We start from the raw sequence: 10823 nt of genomic DNA, 5'->3' as shown, positions 1-10823 counted from the left end.
TGCCACTACGAGATAAACCTTTCCCACGTGACACTGTCCGGATTGGTGTCTTATAGAACCAACCATTATCAAAAAATCCAAACCCCTGCCTATAGCACCACTCTTGGAGCCAACCATTTAGAGAATGAATTTTCCTATTCCATCCCACATCGTCACTTGAAGATGGAAGGAGTGAAGAGAAGATCACTTGAGCCCCTGAGTCTTTCACCATCCTTCCCAAGACCTTGAAATCATTCTTCATTCCCCTCAGACTACACGAAGCAGCTTCCTCCCCATCTGTCTGGAAGACCAGCAGCGGGTAGTAGTCTGTCGGGTGCGCCAGTTTGGGGAGCTTTCTAGTGATATCCTTAATCCGGGCTCCAGGTAGACTACAAACTTCCCTAAGATGAGGATCAACTCTGCATACTGGGCCCTCTGTTCCTTTCAGAAGGGAATTTCCTATTACTATCACCCTTCTTTCTTTCTTATCAGAGGCAGTCTTAAGTTGTGGAGTCAACCACCTCTTCCTATGTGATCTTGTAGGCAGGCATGGCACCGCCTCCTCACCTACCTCTTCTTCAAGATCCAGGGCCTCAAACCTATTACGGAGGGGCACCTGGGGAGACAAAGCAGGCAGGGAGGAGGGCTGCCCGTGACGCCGAACCGGAACACGCTTCCAACCCTCGTCGTCTTTTAGGTCCCCTACCTCTGCCTGACAGCAACAAGGGTGGGGCCGACTCAGGACTTCTGCCTCTGTCCGAGAGGACAGGAGGTCCATCTCCTTTTGGGGGGTACCTCCCTGGGACCTTTCCGACTGGCAAGTCAGGATGTTACTCCACCAGTCAATCTCCCTTTCGCACTCCCTGATAGTGGGATCTGAAAAAGCTGTTCAAAGGGGTTCGTGAGACACACACTGTACAGGGGTATTTGTGACACACACTCTGTCCAATGGTGTTTGTGACACACACACTATCCAAAGTAGTTTGTGACACACATGTTGGATAGCGTGTGTATCACAAACGCCCCTGGACAGCGTGTATATCATAAACCACCCTGGGCAGTGTGTGTGTCACAAATCCCATTGGACAACGTGTGTGTTACTAACCCAGGTGGACAGTGAGTATGTCACAAACACCACTAGACAGACTGTGTGTGTCACAGACCCTATTGGACAGTGCGTGTGTCACAAATCCATTTGGACAGTGTGTTTGTCACAAACCTCATTGGACATTTGGTGTGTCAGAAACCCCATTAGACAACGTGTGTGTCCACTCTACTCCGTTGGACAGTGCATGTGCATCACAAACCCCATTGGACAGTGTGTGTGTCACAAAGCCCCCTGGACTGTGTGTGTCAAAACCCTCCCTGGACAATGTGTGTGTCACAAACATCATTGAAAAGTTTGTCAGTCACAAACCCCATTGGAGAGTGTGTGTGTCACAAACCCCTTTGGACAGCGTGTATGTCACAAACCCCATAGACAGTGTGTATTTCTCAAACCAATTTAGACTGTGGGTGTGTCACAAACCCCATTGGACACTGTGTTTGTCAAAAACCCCCCTGGACAGCGTGTTTGTCACAAACCTTATTGGACAGTGTATGTGTCACAAACCCTCAATGACAGTGTGTTTGTCAAAAACCCCATTGCAGAGCATGTGTGTCTCAAACCCCATTGGACATTGTGTGTGTCACAAACCCCATTGGACAGTGGGTCTGTAACAAACACCATTTGACAGTGTGTGTGTCACAAGCACCATTGGACTTTGTGTATTGCACAAACTCCATTGGACACCGTGTGTGTAACAAACCCCATTAGACAGCGTGTGTAGTCACAAACGCCATTGAACAGCTTGTTTGTCACAAACCCAATTGGACGGTGTGTGTGTCGCAAACCCCTTTGGACAGCGTGTGTGTCACAAACCCCACTGGAAAGCATGTGAGTAACAAACCCCATTGGACAGCGTGTGTCTCATAATCCCCTTTGAACAACTTGTGTGTCACAAACCCGAGTGGAGAGCGGGTGTGTCAGAAACCCCACTGGACACCCTGTGTTTAACAAACCCCCCTGGGCAGTGTGTGTGTGTCACAAACTCCATTGGACAACGTGTGTGTCACAAACCACGGTGGACAGTGAGCGTGTCACAAACACCATTGGACTGTCTGTCTGTCGCAAACCCCATTGGACTGTGTGTGTGTCACAAACCCCATTAGACAGCATGAGTGTCACAAACATCACTGGACAGCGTATGTGTCACAACCCCCCCTGGACAGTGTGTGTGTCACAAAAGCCATTGGACAGTGTGTGTGTCACAAACCCCCTAGGAAGTGTGTGTGTCTAAAACCCCACTGGAGTGTGCGTGTGTCACATACCCCATTGGACAGTGTGTTTGTCACAAACGCCCCTGGACAGTGTGTATGTCATAAACCTTATTTGACAGTGTGTATGTCACAAACCCCCATGGACAGTGTGTGTGTCACAAACCCCATTGGAGTGTGTCTGTGTCAAATACGCCATTGGACAGCGTGTGTGTCACAAATCCCCCTGGACATCGTGTGTGTCAAAAACCCATTGGACACTGTATGAGTCATACACCCTATTTGACAGCGTGTGTTTCACAAACCCCATTGGAGAATGTGTGTGTCACAAACCCAATTGGACAGTGTCTGTCACACAAACGCCCCTGGACAGCGTGTGTGTCACTAACCCAATAGGACAGCACGTGTGTGTCACAAACCCAATAGGACAGCATGTGTGTGTCAAAAACCCCATTGGACAGTTTTGTGTGTCACAAACCCAATTGGACTTAGTGTGTGTTTCACAAACCCCATTAGACAGTGTTTGTGTCACAAACCCCATTGGATAGCGTGTGTGTCAAAAACCTCCATGGACAGTGCGTGTGTCACAAACCCCATTGGACAACGTGTGTGTCACAAACCCCATTGGACAGTGTATGTGTCACAATCCCCCCTTGACAGCGTGTGTGTCACAAAGCCCATTGGACAGTATGTGTGTCACAAACCCCCTAGACACAGTGTGTGTCTCAAACCCCATTGGAGTGTGTGTGTCACATAACCCATTGGACAGTCTGTTTGTCACAAACCCCCCTGGACAGTGTGTGTCATAAACCCTATTTGACAGTGTATGTGTCACAGACCCCATGGACAGTGTGTGTTTCTCAAACCACATTGGACATTGTGTGTGTCACAAACCCCATTGGACAGTGTGTCTGTAACAAACACCATTTCACAGTGTGTGTGTCACAAGCACCATTGGACTTTGTGCATTGCACAAACTACATTGGACACCGTGTGTGTAACAAACCCCATTAAACAGCGTGTGTAGCCACAAACCCCATTGAAGAGCTTGTTTTTCACAAACCCGATTGGACAGTGTGTGTGTCGCAAACCCCTTTGGACATCATGTGTGTCACAAACCCCACTGGAGGACATGTGAGTAACAAACCCCATTGGACAGCATGTGTGTCACAAACCATGGTGGACAGTGAGCGTGTCACAAACCCCATTGGACAGTGTGTGTGTCACAAACCCCCTAGGAAGTGTGTGTGTCTAAAACCCCACTGGAGTGTGTGTGTGTCACATACCACATTGGACAGTGTGTGTGTCATAAACCTTATTTGACAGTGTGTATGTCACAAACCCCCATGGACAGTGTGTGTGTCACAAACCCCTTTGGACTGCATGTGCGTCGCAAACCCAATTAGAGAATGTGTGTGTCACAAAGCCCATTGGACAGCGTGTGTGTCACAAACCCCCGTTGGACAGTGTGTGTATCTCAAACCCATTTGGACTGTGCGTGTTACACATACCCCATTGGACACTGTGTTTGTCACAACACCCCCTGGACAGTGTGAGTCTCAAAAGCGCATTGGACAGTGTGTGTGTCACAAAACCCTTTGGACAACATTTGTGTCACAAACCCTATTCCACAGCATGTGTATTACAAAACCCTTTGGCCAGCATGTGTGTCACATACCCCAAAAGCAGTGTGTGTATCTCAAACATATGAACCCCCATGGACAGTGTGTATTTCATAAACCCCCATGGACAGTGTGTATTTCATAAACCCCCTTCGACAGTTTTTGTGGGTAACAAGCCCCTTTGGATAGTGCGTGTGTCACAACCACCATTAAACAGTGTGTGTGTCACAAAAACCATTGGACCCTGAGTCTGGAACAAGCCCCAATGAACAGCGTGTGTGTCACAAACCTGACTGGACACTGTGTGTGTGACAAACACCCCTGGACAGCGTGTGTGCCAGAAACGACCCTGGACAGGCTTTGTGTCACAAAACCTTTTAGACAGAGAGTGTGTCTCAAACCCTATTGGACATCGTGTGTGTCACAAACCCCCCTGTACACAGTGTGTGTCACCAACACCATTTGACAGCGTGTGTGTGACAAACCTCCTAAACAGTGTGTGTGTTTCAAACCCGTTTGGACTGTGTGTGTGTCACAAACCCCACTGTGTTTTTAAAAAACCCCCCTGAACACTGTGTGTGTCAACACCCCACTGACAGCATGTGTGTCACAAACCTTATTGGACAGTGTGTGTCACAAACCCCATTGGACAGCGTGTATGTCACAAACCCGATACGACAGCATGTGTGTCACAAACAGCATTGAACAGTTTGTGTGTCACAAACCCCATTGGAGAGTGTGCATGTCACAAACCTCATTGGACAGAGTGTGTGTCACAAACCCCCTATACAGTGTGTGTATCTGAAACCCATTTGGACCGTGTGTGTGTCTGAAACCCCATTGGACAGTGTGTGTGTCACAAACCACCTTGACATTGTGTGTGTCACCAAACTCATTTGACAACGTGTGTGTCACAAACCGCATTGGACTGTGTGTTTACCACAAACCCCCATTGGACAGCGTGTGTGTCACTAATTCCATTGGACAGTGTGTGTGTGTTACAAACCCCACTGGACAGTGTGTGTGTCACAAACCCAGTAGGACAGCATATGTGTGTCACAAACCCCATTGGGAAGTTTTGTGTTTCACACAACCAATTGGACTTCATGTGTTTCACAAACCCCATTCCACAGTGTTTGTGTCGCTGTCGAGGGTTAAGATTGCGAGGTGACAATAAAACCCTGGCAGATGTATTGTTAACCCCCTCTTCCCCCCCGACTCCCCTCTTTTGCCCCTCCGTCTCCCCCCTTCCACTCAGGACAGGTGATCGGGAGAGAAAAAGAAGGACAGAGAGAAGAGAGTTAAAAAAATTAAAGATGTTTTACTAATGCTACTAATAAGAATAGAGAAAATAATACAAAATATACAAAACCAATCTTGAAAGTCTCAGCAACTGCAGAGCCAGCACCCAAAGTCCTGGGTTAGACTCCACAGCCAACCAGAGCTGGATTCAGTCTGTCACTAGGCCTCAGTTCGCAGGGACGACTAGCAAGGTCCTCTCCTAATGTCGGCCATAGGGAAAAGGGAAAAGAAGGGCCGAGATCCTTGTGATCTCCCATTTTATATGAAGTATTCACGTGAATGGAATGTTATACACAGTTGGTCAGTTGTTCCTCGTCGCCCCTCTCGCGAGATGTCCATCCATGCTTATCAATAAGTTTGCATTCCATTGCTAGGTTTTACCAAAACATGTGTCTGGTTCTCCAGGAAAATGCAGTTAATATGAAGGCTTTAGCTGACAGGCAAAATTCACTGAAAGAGAAACTTGTTTTTAACAAAACCAGGACATTCCACCCCTTATAATATGCCATTCACTGAATGCTTAGATCTTATCAATACAATCTATCAATACAATCTAATGAATCACTACTACTATATATATATATATACATATGTACATATATACCCAGGAGTAATTAATCTTAATCAGTGGACCATCCTTTAAAAAGTTCATTAAGTTCATTTTGTCACAACAGTCTCCCAGGGCAGGAAAAATGGTACAAGTGCATTTCATGACCACTGTTTGTGGGTTAAAGACATCAACTTCGAAGAAGTTGTCAGGCGCCACTCGAAGAAGCTAGCTCTAGTTTCATCATCCCTGTCTTGATCTGAAAGACACTTATTAAATACTGTTAGTACAACAATTCACATCATGCAGTTCAGTATTGAATATTTTCACCTAAGCTCAAATCCCCTTGAGGTACACACCGAACTTCTCCATCCTTAAGCATCACCCACCAGGTGCTGCCAGGTCCCTGGGCAAAAACAATCCCACGAATGGGCTTGCCTTTGCCTGAGGCAGGAGTAACCCAGACTGCCTTTCCTAACATATTTTTCATGTGTACTACAGGGACTTTATCTCCTTCTACAGTCCGTAGAATTTCTGATTGGGCAGGCCCGGCTCGATTGGTTGATCCCCTGGTGTTGACCAACCAAGTGGCTTTTGCTAAATGTGAATCCCAGTTTTTAAAGGTTCCACCACCAAGTGCCTTTAGTGTAGTTTTTAGCAAACCATTGTACCTTTCAATTTTCCCAGAGGCTGGTGCATGATATGGAATATGATATACCCACTCAATACCATGTTCTTTTGCCCAATTGTCTATAATACTGTTTTTGAAATGAGTACCATTGTCTGATTCAATTCTTTCTGGCGTACCATGTCGCCAAAGGACTTGCTTTTCAAGGCCCAAGATAGTATTTCGGGCTGTAGCATGAGGTACAGCATATGTTTCCAACCATCCAGTGGTTGCTTCCACCATTGTAAGTACATAACGCTTACCTTGACGTGTTTGTGGAGGTGTAATATAATCGATCTGCCAAGCTTCTCCATACTTATACTTTAACCATCGCCCCCCATACCATACAGGCTTTAACCGTTTCGCTTGTTTGATTTCGGCACAAGTTTCACATTCATGAATAACCTGTGAAATAGTGTCCATAGTTAGATCCACCCCTTGATCGCGAGCCCATTTATATGTTGCATCTCTACCTTGATGCCCTGAAGCATCATGGGCCCACCGAGCTAGGAAAAGTTCACCTTTATGTTGCCAGTCCAAGTCCACCTCAGCTACTTTAATTTTAGCAGCTTGATCCGCTTGTTGGTTGTTTAGATGTTCCTCGGTGGCTCGACTTCTAGGCACATGAGCATCTACATGACGAACTTTCACAGGCAGGCTCTCTAGCCGAGCAGCAATGTCTTGCCACAGTGTGGCAGCCCAAACGGGTTTACCTCTGCGCTGCCAGTTGCTTTTCTTCCATTGCTGTAGCCACCACCACAAGGCATTTGCTACCATCCATGAGTCAGTATAGAGATAAAGTATTGGCCACTTTTCTCGTTCAGCAATGTCCAAAGCCAGCTGGATGGCTTTCACTTCTGCAAACTGACTAGATTCACCTTGTCCTTCAGTGGCTTCTGTAACTTGTCGTGTGGGACTCCACACAGCAGCTTTCCACCTTCGATGTTTTCCTACAAGACGACAGGATCCATCTGTGAACAGTGCATACTGCTTATCAGTCTCTGAAAGAGTATTATACGGTGGTGCTTCTTCAGCACGTTTTACTTCCTCCTCATCTGGAGACATCCCAAAGTCTTTGCTTTCTGGCCAATCTGTAATCACTTCTAAGATCCCTGGGCGATTGGGACTTCCAATTCGAGCTCGTTGTGTGATCAATGCAATCCATTTACTCCACGTAACTTCGGTCGCATGATGTGGAGAGGGAACCGTCCCTTTGAACATCCAGCTCAGCACCGGCAGTCGAGGTGCTAGGAGGAGCTGTGCTTCAGTACCGATCACTTCTGAAGCAGCTCGAACTCCTTCGTATGCTGCTAGTATCTCTTTTTCAGTTGGAGTATAGTTGGCCTCAGATCCTTTGTATCCTCGACTCCAAAAACCTAAGGGTCGACCTCGGGTTTCTCCTGGTGCTTTCTGCCAAAGGCTCCAGGTAAGTCCATTATCTCCGGCTGCAGTGTAGAGCACGTTTTTAACATCTAGTCCAGTCCGAACTGGTCCAAGGGCCACCGCATGAGTTATCTCACGCTTAATTTGTTCAAAGGCTTGTCGTTGTTCAGGGCCCCACTCAAATTGGTTCTTTTTACGAGTCACTCGATAGAGAGGGCTCACAATCTGGCTGTAGTCAGGAATATGCATTCTCCAAAAACCTACAATGCCCAAGAAAGTCTGTGTCTCCTTTTTATTAGTAGGTGGAGACATTGCAGCAATTTTGTTGATCACATCCATTGGGATCTGGCGACGGCCATCTTGCCATTTTATTCCTAAAAACTGGATCTCTCGTGCAGGTCCCTTGACCTTGCTTCGTTTTATGGCAAAACCAGCATCCAAAAGAATCTGAATTATTCTCTCACCTTTCTTGAAGACTTCTTTTGCTGTGTCGCCCCATACGATGATGTCATCAATATACTGCAAGTGTTCTGGAGCTTTACCTTGCTGCAGCGTGGTCTGGATCAGTCCATGGCAGATGGTAGGACTGTGTTTCCACCCCTGGGGCAAGCGATTCCACGTGTACTGGATGCCTCTCCAGGTGAAAGCAGACTGCGGCCTGCACTCTGCTGCTACAGGAATAGAGAAAAATGCATTAGCAATGTCAATTGTAGCATACCACTTAGCTGCCTTTGACTCCAGTTCAAATTGCAGTTCTAGCATGTCAGGCACAGCAGCACTCAGTGGTGGCGTAACTTCATTCAGGCCACGATAGTCCACAGTTAGTCTCCACTCATCACTAGACTTACGCACTGGCCAGATTGGGCCGTTAAAAGGTGAGCGAGTCTTACTGATCACACCCTGGCTTTCCAATTGACGGATCAACTTCTGGATAGGAATCAAAGAGTCTCGATTGGTGCGATATTGCCGGCGATGCACTGTCGTGCTAGCAGTTGGCACCTGCTGATCGTCAACCATCAGCAGTCCTACAACAGAAGGATCATCTGAAAGACCAGGCAAATCAGACAGCTGTTCAATTTTCTCAGTGTCCACAGCTGCTATACCAAATGCCCACCTATACCCTTTTGGGTCCTTAAAATACCCTCTCTTGAGGTAGTCTATGCCAAGGATGCATGGAGCATCTGGACCAGTCACAATGGGATGCTTTTCCCAGTTTTTTCCAGTTAGGCTCATTTCAGCCTCTACAACAGTCAGTTCCTGGGATCCCCCAGTCACTCCAACAATATTGATGGATTGCGTTCCTTTATAATTAGAAGGAATTATTGTGCACTGTGCACCAGTGTCCACTAAAGCTTTGTACTCCTAGGGGTGTGTTGTACCAGGCCATCGTATTTGTACAGTCCAATAAACTCTGTTATCCCTTTCCTCCACCTGGTTGGAGGCAGGGCACCTCTAATTTCTGTTTTGCACAGTCTCTGGGTGTGAATTAGAGGTTCCTTCAAGAGCATCAGAATCTCTTCTGCTCCTTTTGTAAACTGGAGCAGCCACCTTCCTAGGAGTTCTTCCTTTGATCTCACGTACTCGTTCTTGAAGTTCTGAGGTAGGCCTCCCATGCCACTTATTCATGTTTTCTCCCTGCTCATGTAGGAAGAACCACAGTGAACCTCTTTTTGTGGGCTGCCTCTGTCCTCTCTCTCGAGATTGGAAACGCCTTTTCCTAACAGCTGAAACATAGGTTTGTGCAGGTCGTGAATGGTATGTGTCCTCTCTGAGTTCTTTGATTTCTTGCAATAGCTTTTCAAACCGGTCATCAGATTTTTCACACAGTTTCTCCACAGCAGAGACACAAGCCCGTAGAGAACCAGCAAGGCTGTCCTCAAATTCACGGAGCTGCTCAATCACTTCAGTAATATCTTGTCCAACTCTAGATGACCAGAGCATTCCTGCCAATGACTTAGCATATGCAGGTGATGCACTTTGTACAAATCTGCGCCACAGAGGTCGTGAACAATTGATTCTATCTGGGTCTGTTCCCTCTTGGCTGTTTGGTCCAAAATAGATGATCTCTCGCACAGCTAATTCTCTCAGGAACTGAATACCTTTCTCCATAGTATTCCATTTCCCTAACCTGGATATACAGTCTTCCTTGTAGGGAAATCTTACTTTCATAGCTGCCAGGAGTCGGGTCCAGAGAGTAGTGGCATTAGACTCTCTTGAAATTGCCCTATCAATGGTGGAATCTCTTGACAGAGATCCCAGCTGCCTGGCTTCACCACCTTCCAGTTCAATTGTATCTGCCCCATTGTCCCAGCATCGGAGCAGCCAGGTTAAAATATTCTCGCCTTCACGACGACTAAAGTCTTTTCGCAGATCTCTCAGCTCACCTGGAGAAAAGGACCGAATGGTGGTCACTTCATCTCCTCCCTGTCCTGATGGTGCCCCTTGAGTTGATGTTGGCCCTGTGCCATCATCTGCTGCACGGGTGGTCTTTCTAGTGACTTTCTTACAACCAGCAACTGATGCTGATATGGGTTTACCATCATTTGATTCATTTCCAGAGTCTGAATGACTGTCACAGTGATCGCTATGGTTACAGCAGCAACAGTGCCCAGTGTGTGAAGAAGGGGGGGCTGCCTTTAAGGCTGCAGACTTAGTGTTATCAGAAGTGACCTTGGCAGAAGAACTCTGTGTAGGAGCTGTACCTTCAGCCTGCGAAGGCGCCGTGGCGGGGGCAGCAGCTGCAACGGCAGCTTTCACTGTTTTGCTCTTTCTCGAGCGGCTCGGAGTGCTTTTTGCCGAAGCTTCCGAAGACGCACCGCAAATCTCAGGACAACAAAGAGACGCAAACCTCCTGTTGAACGCCATTTCTCTTAACAGAAGCACAAACTGACACACATTCAGCAAACCAGATAACACCATCACAGTTCTATCAAAACTCCAAGGGTATTCGAAATTCTCTAAAACATTTGCGAACTGTCCTAGCGAAAAAACGAAAGTATTGTTAGTC

Source organism: Nesoenas mayeri (genome assembly GCF_963082525.1).
Source record: "Nesoenas mayeri genome assembly, chromosome: 1".
NCBI classification, from domain to species: domain Eukaryota; kingdom Metazoa; phylum Chordata; class Aves; order Columbiformes; family Columbidae; genus Nesoenas; species Nesoenas mayeri.
The sequence above is the reverse complement of the archived record's forward strand: the minus strand, read 5'-3'. Positions refer to the sequence as shown.